Here is an 8,124-nt window from a genome sequence, read left to right on the forward strand (position 1 = left end):
ACGCCCGGGGGTGCTTCCAGTTGGCGCGTGCTCCTTGTCGACGTGTTGGTTTGTGTACGGTAGTTATGGTAGACCGAAGAAATGGCCAAAAAAAGAGTTAACATTAAGAAGACAATGCTTTAAACATTCTAGGACTAAAACGAGGTAGGCTTTTCTCTCGTTGGTAAATAACCTACTACTGTATTAAAGGCATCGCCGGAAATGACATCATGTGAGGTCTAGTTATGCCATCACCAGACATTGTGTCAAAACACTTTCAATAAAGCGAGGGAAAGTCAGAAAACACACAGTGAATGAAGCCTGGAGACTTTTAACAGTAAAGGTGTGCAAAAATCTCGTAATTTGCATTCACGTGACTGCTGAAAAATGAAGCAAAATTAAGGTAATTATGCAAAATGCAAATCTGTCGTTTTGCGCTGTGTCGGAACACCAAATTCCCGTAGTGGCACGAATTAAATATGCATTTCGCTCAGGCCCAGTAAACAGAAATGGTGCAACCGTTGGTATTTATTTTTAAATCAAAGCCACAGATCCATCTCAAAGACAAGTTACAATAATTAATACTGTCACATAGTTGTTTCACTGTATCATTCAATTTCTGTGTTCCACCGCAGATGCGCACATAAGCGCAGAAGGCGCCTAAATCGTAGGTTCGAATCCCGGCTTCCACAGGAACGCTTCTTGTGATGCTGGGCAACTCACCCAGCCCTGCCAAGTGCCTCGCATCCCAGGTCAGAGTAACGCAAATCGTTAGTCATTCCCGCATTGGAACATTTTGTCACGCAATTTGGAGGGGTGTTCTGTTCCCTTGGTCTGTATGCACCAGTGACAAAAGTTATATGTCAGCAAACCCTCTGAGACCCAGCGATCAGCTACTAGTGTCTGCGGCCAGGAGAGATAAAGGGTAAAATAAGATTAACATCTGTCTGTCATGGTTAAACCTCGGACAATGTACCTTGTTGTATGAGATGAGGCTGGTGGTGGGTGGTCCTTGCAGACGCAGTTATCTTTAAATTAAATGGCAATATGTAGGCAGTGAGCACAATGTCTCATTGCAAGTACATTTGAAAAACAAAAAAGTGTCAATAACTTTAGCGCTTGATGTATTGGGTGATTTCTAATATTTATGTTTACAGGGCTTTTTCAGCATGGTTTTAATTGCAATTAAGTTTCACTCAGTGTCACACATAAGGCATGAAATGTCACACATAAGCACACAAGCCATAGTAATGTCACTCATAAGCAATTTAAAACTTGGCAGCTATGCTCACGTACTCTTCTGAGCCTGCTTCCCTTTGGTTATCTGCCAAAAATTGTGAGCGCCTTGGATCCATTCAGGTAGCAAACTGTGGCATGTCTATTCGTGTGTTCCTATGCATGTTTTTCACCATCTACTAGCTGACTTTTCCTTTGTAGTAAGCAACAGTGTTAACATTTATCAACTTTTGTGGGGTGACATCCCCATTAGATGCCCCCTTCTAACGCAAACAAGTAGGAAAACAATCGTTTGCAATGCAATGAGTCTCAGTGACATTCAGGCGTTCACTATCAAACAGCCGTTCCTCCAGTTTACAAACTCAGGTGTCATCCTGCGGACAAATCCTAAATTCATTCCGAAAGTTCCCTCAACATTTCATTTAAATGAACCAGTCATCTTAAAAACCTTTTTTCCAAATCCGCAAACAGTGGCGGAAAAAACATTACATTCTCTCGATATTAAAAGATGTTTAAAGTTTTATCTACAGAAAACTCAGGCCATCCGCCAGTCGGATCAATTATTTGTAGCATTCGGCGGAACAAAGAAGGGACACGCGGTGTCCAAACAGACTTTAGCAAGATGGATTGGCCTGGCGATTCAATTCTGCCATTCAAAAGCAGGAAAGCCGCTCCACACCAGGGTGAGAGCCCACTCTACAAGATCGGTAGCCACTTCAGCTGCACTCTTTGCAGGTGTACCACTACATAGCATCTGTAGAGCAGCGACATGGTCCAGCCAACACACATTTACAAGACATTACTGTCTAGAGGAGACTAACCAGGTCGATACAGCAGTGGGACAAGCAGTGCTGAGGCATCTATTTCGTTAAGGTGAGCCTCTTACACATCCCACCACCACACTCGAGGTATGGTCATTAATGGTTCATTTTCTTATACTGTGTTAACGTGTCGTATTCTCCATAATAATAGCATAAATTATGTCAGGATTTCTTGCCACACACCTTTTATTGCTCTTATATTTGGATGTTTATGAATATAAATATAGTTATATGTAAGTGCATATTTAAAACTGAACTAATGTGAATCACATCACGTATAGAATTACGATGGAATTACAGTCAATGTAATTCAGTAAGTAAGAAAACATTACTGCTCGTTACTCTGATTCAAGCATGTGAATCTATGAAAGATCCAATACTGGAGAAGAAAATTAGTTACTTACCTGTAACTGCAGTTCTCCAGTATTGGTATCTTTCATAGATTCACATGCGACCCACCCTCCTCCCCTCAGAGGCTCCCCTATTATACAGATATTAAACTTCACACTCCTACTAGAAAATCTGAGGGAATTCAGCCTCTGTTGGGAGTGTTTGGGAGGGGCTGAATCCTGATTGGTTGATACTCAAGTTTGGGTCTTTTCACAAAACAAAGTGGATAGACTGTAAAATACCCTATGAGGCCTACTGGTTTTACTTTTACTGACTTACTGCTTTTTATATATTTAAGTTTACCGTGAGGCTCCCACCTCGACGACGGGGATGATTCAAGCATGTGAATCTATGAAAGATACCAATACTGGAGAACTGCAGTTACAGGTAAGTAACTAATTTTCTTTCGTATTATCACCGCATTGTCGATTTGGAATGAAACCTGACTGATCTGGATCAATGAGGCCCGGCATATAAGGATTAAGGCGGAAGGCAAGTATCCCCGTAAATAATTTAGAATCTATGTTCAGAAGTGAGATCGGCCTATACGAGGCACAATCCTCTGGGTCCTTACCCGGTTTATGTATGACAGTAATAGTGGCGTCCAGCATACTAGGCGCTAGGGTCCCCGTCGTCTGAAAGGAATTAAAAAGTCGGGTGAGTAGCGGGGAAAGTTCAACACAAAAGGTCTTGTAAAACAACGCCGTGAACCCATCTGGGCCAGGGGACTTCCCTTTCTTCAGGCGGGAAATCGCCGATACCACTTCTTCTAGCCTTATTTCCTGGTCCAGGAAAGTATTTTTTTTTGTTTACCTCGTGGTTCTATTTCCCAACAAAATGATTAACTTCAAAAAGTTATTTTGGCAATTTGTTTTAATGTTTTTAACATCACATAATTTAGCACTTAAGATAGCAAATATATGCTACAGAAAATATTTTAAATTTTCACTTTTGGTTGACTGATACCTTTTCATACTTCGCTTTACACTTTTTTATCACTCATCAAAAAACAATCTCCTCACTGTAAAATACTTAACTGAGGGTGAAGAAGTTTATGCAAAGGCTGCAAAGTGTCGCTTTTTTAAAGGTCTGCTGAGACGGGTGTCGAGGAAAATAGCATGAGGCTGTTTGTCACCCTAGTGCTAAATGATGTTAAACTGTAAATTCTTTCATAAGCTCTGTTGAAAGTATTATTAGACTGTTCAGGTTTTACAGGAAGGCATTTATTGAATCATTGCTTGTATTCAACTGTTAGTAACCACTTTACTCAAAGTCAATGACATTGACCGCCACCAACCCCTTGGAATGCCTGATCCCGGCAGAGGCGGCAGTCTCCTAGCGGTCCCACCACCAGAATCTTAATCTGGCAGTTGGACCGCCAGGAGTGTGGCACCAGAAGTGTGTCGGTCCGACCACCACCGCAAGTTTGGCAGACCGAGGACCTCCGAACTCGTAATGAGGCCCAAAAGGATTTGCCTAAAATCATAGGGAGTTGAGGAGACACAGAGACTCGAACCTGGTTCCCCAGTTCCAAAGTCGAAGCTTTGGCCGTTACACCACATCCTGGTGGTGCTCATCTGAGCTTGCAGGGTAGCAGTGAGGATTAGGAGACCACTCCCCACCTCACATTGCAGGGACTGCAGGGGTGCATGAGGTTCGCAATGCCTGGGGCAGCAGGGCCCTGGTTTATGTAGAACCTGCCTTTACTGAGATGTGTTTGAAACCTATTATAGGCAGTCATTGCTTCTGCCCTGGGGCTCAAAAAACAGAATATGCAGTTGTACAGTAAGGCCCGTTGCTACCCTGTTGGTAACATTGTTCAAGAAGCTCAACAAGCCTGACGTGCTGAAAGCAAACTGCTTCTTTTCTTACTTCAAAGTGAGAGGATTTATCTGACTATTTTGGGATGTGAAGCTAAAGGATTTTTTCTAGCACACAACAAAATGTAAAGGTCTTTCAATTGACTGGGCAAATATTTTAGACAATATCAGAATTAGGAAAGTACAAATGAAACATGTTTTTGTAAATTTATATTTTAATACAAACAAAACAAATAAATACACTAGCTGATGCTATTTCCACACATTTTGTTGTTGTACACTGAACAGTTTTATCAGTACAAATCTATGTGCAAATGTTATGGTCATTTCATTTGAAAATAGGTTGTCTGTGATATAAATGCACAAGCACAACATGCATACTGGACTCTACTCCACTCTAATCTATGCCACTGTACACCACTGTATCCCTCTTTACGTATTTCCACTCTAGGACACGCAAGGGCACACCTCTCTATTGCACTTTACTCTATGCCACTTTACTCTTCTCCACTGTTTGTCACTCTGTGCTTTACTCTTCTCTATGCCACTCTACTCTACGACACACTACTCTACAACACTCCACTTCACCCCCTCTAGGCCACTCTACTCTACAACACTCTAGGCCACTTCACTCTAGGCCACTCTACTCCTCTCTACGCCTCTCCCCTTTATGCCACCCCACTCTATGACAGTCCACTCTGCGACACTCCATGACACACTAAACTACTCCACTCCACGACCCTCCAATATATGACACTTTGCTCTAACACATTCCACTCTACGCTACTCTATCTTGCTCCACTCTATGCCAAACCACTCTTTGCCACTCTACTCAACTATACTCCACTCTACCCTACGTTGCTTCACTCTATACCACTCGACTTTACACCACTCCACTTTGTGACACTCTACCACACTTCACTCCATGACACTCTACTCAACTGCACTCCACTCTAGGCTACTGCACTCTATGCCATTCCACTCTCTGCAACTCCACCCGATGCCACTACACTCTACGCTCTTCTGACACTCTACGACACTTTACTCCACTCTATGCTACACCAGTCTGTGCCACTCCACTCATGCCATTCCACTCTATCCCACTCCACTCTACGTCCCTCCACTCCACCTTATGACACTCTACCATACTCCATTTTACAACATTGCTCCACTGCACTCAACTCTAGTCCACTGCACTCTGTGACACTGTTTTCCAATCTATGACACAACATTCTACACACCGCCATTCTGTGCCCCTCCACTCTACAACGTCACTCTACAACCCTCCACTCTATGACACTCCATTCTACAACACTCCACTTAATGAAACTCCACTCTACGGCAATCCACTGCACTCTATGGCTCTCTAATCCACTCTATGCCACCCCTGCCTACGCCAGTCGACTCCACTCCACACCACTCTGTCACCCTACCCTACTCTACTCCATTCTATGCCACTCCACTTTACTCCACACCAATCTACTCCACTCCATGACACTCTATCACCCGCCAGTCTACAATGCTCTGCTATACAAGACTCCACAACACTGTACGCTACTCTAAGCCACTCCACCCCACTCTATATCACTCTACTTCACTCTCTAACACTCTACTCCACTCTATACCACTTCACTAGACAACACTCCAATCCACTCCTCTACTTTTAGCCATGCTGCAGAGAAGCCATACTTGGTTAAAACACATGGTTAAAACACATTTGCAAAGCCAATAGCTCTTGAACAGGCGCAACCTATTGGCTTTCCAGCATGGAAAGTTAACTTGGCTAAAGAGCCCGGACCAGCGGAATGTGCCAACAGTGACCCCTGGGCACCTAGCAGCTGTGAGGGTGTGGAGTACCTACACCGGTTGTTAGAGACTTGGAAGGCTGAAAGCTATAGGTGTCTGGGGGAAAATCCACTTGACCAGTTGCAAATAGTTTAATATGGAAACAGCTGCAGCGTAGGGTTTTCTTTACACATTGTACTATCAGGGTGTGCCTACAGAACAAAAACAAGTGAAATGCTATTTGATGAAACAGATATGGTAAATGAAGTCAAATGCCAGCCTTACACCCCACTACTCAGGAGACACCTGGGGTGAACTAAAGATTTACAAGAAGGCCTAAGTAAAACCCCTGCATTTATAGGAAGGCCCAGTAGACCCCACTGGCCAACTGGAAGTGCTCGGTATAAGTATTGTCACAAATATTTGTGCAGGTTGTTTCAATGGTTGCACGAGAATTCGATCGTTTAATAGACATCTCAGTGGACACTGCACATATATTGTTAAGTTTTAAACCGTATAACATTGATTTAGCTAAAAATCATCCTACCCTTCAGTATGTCCGTGAGCTGTGTGCCTCAACCGTCAACACATTAGTAAAGTATCAAAGTTATATTATACACGTAATTGTATAGGTTTGTGCTTAATTTTTTTTTTCTTCATGCGGCTGGATATAAAATGCTTCCACCAACGAAACCAAAAATGAATACCAATTGTTGCTCCTTAAAAGCACCTAAATAACAGGTCTTTCTATAACCAACCAAGTGCGGCTAGATTTGTGGACATGGGAAAAATGAAGTACTCAACCGGGATTCAAACGCGTCCTGCAAGTTGAACCCAGAGACCTGGTCGCAGAGGCTTTAAACCTCCGAGCTACCTTCCAGCCGCTGTTGGTCACAGACAAAACCTACACTCATGTGTCACCAGCCCGCTGAATGGAGCCTCCTCTGAGGGAGGCATTCTTTACCGAATAAAAGGTGCGCGCCTCTAAATCACGAAACTGCGAAAATCTTTGGAGATATGGACGCGAATATAGATGAGACCGGGTAAATTATGAATTTATTCTGAGTTTATGTTACAATAAGCTGTATTTTGTGTTATGAAGTATTGGTCGCAGTTCCATATAGAGCAGAGCTTTTAAGTGGGTTAAAAAATAGTCGGGTATGGGGGGGTGGTATGTCTCCGAAAGGGGCGTGGCCTATGTAATTAAGCCCGTTGTTTAAACAAGTAAACTATATTTTGTAATCCAGTGTGCCACACGAACAGTATTTTGGTGTTCGAATTAGTAAAACATGTGAAATAAAACTATGAACTCAGACATGGAATACATTATCGTTTGTTCCAATAACTGTTCAGAAAACGAGCGGTGTTATTTGCCAATGAAGATAAGGAAATTAATACAGGGCCGATAAAGGCCCGTTTCAGTGCACGTTTTTAATCACTAACGAGTCTGAGACCCGGAGGGACCCGGCCCATTTAAAGCCCCATATAGAGTTCAAGGGGGGTCTACTCACCAAGCTGGTGCCTCTGCAGGATCCGGGGTGCAGGATACCGGTGGGTGCAGAAGCCGGAAGTGAGGGAGGAGAGACTGCGCCAGCACTAGGCACAGAAGGATAACATCTCAGAGTTTATGAGGCCTACAAGGATCAGAAGAAGTGGAGGGAGGTCTGTTGGAGACGCCATGACAACCAACTCTGACCCGAGGACATAGCCTGAAAGCCACACAACCCGTCTCAGCTGACTGAAATAAACAGGCACGAGGACTCACTGACAGGGAGGATCAGTGTTTAATTTGTGCTTGTTGTTTCCGGTGCAAAGCACCGGCACCTATTTTTGAGGGCCGGCACTTATTTTTCTTCCTCCGGCATTTACTGCGAGCAAAAGACACATATGGGAAAGACTGATGAAGAGAAAAACGAAAAAGCATCACAGTGGGAGCAAACAGAAAGCTTCATGAGTGAGCTGAGGGGGCAGGGAGGGGCTGTAAATGGATTGAAGAGGCCCGAGATGGCTTCAGGTTTACGCTGCCTTAGTATTACGTGCTTGCACATTCAATTGCAGCAGCCGCGTGTGTAAGAGGGTTTTGGACACCGGCA

The 8,124-nt window shown here is 43.6% G+C and overlaps 1 protein-coding gene across 1 annotated transcript in view; it reads right to left on the reverse strand.

Annotated features, from left to right (window-relative positions):
- LOC138266860 (beta-1,3-galactosyltransferase 5-like) overlaps window positions 1-7,908 on the reverse strand; it is a 31,924-nt gene extending 24,016 nt beyond the window's left edge. Inside the window, exon 1 of the mRNA XM_069215566.1 lies at window positions 7,543-7,908. The gene's annotated coding sequence lies outside the window, so the exon portion shown is untranslated. The remainder of the gene's footprint in view (window positions 1-7,542) is intronic.
- Between the last annotated feature and the right edge of the window lie 216 nt (window positions 7,909-8,124).

This window comes from Pleurodeles waltl, chromosome 12, assembly GCF_031143425.1.
Source record: "Pleurodeles waltl isolate 20211129_DDA chromosome 12, aPleWal1.hap1.20221129, whole genome shotgun sequence".
NCBI classification, from domain to species: Eukaryota; Metazoa; Chordata; class Amphibia; order Caudata; family Salamandridae; genus Pleurodeles; species Pleurodeles waltl.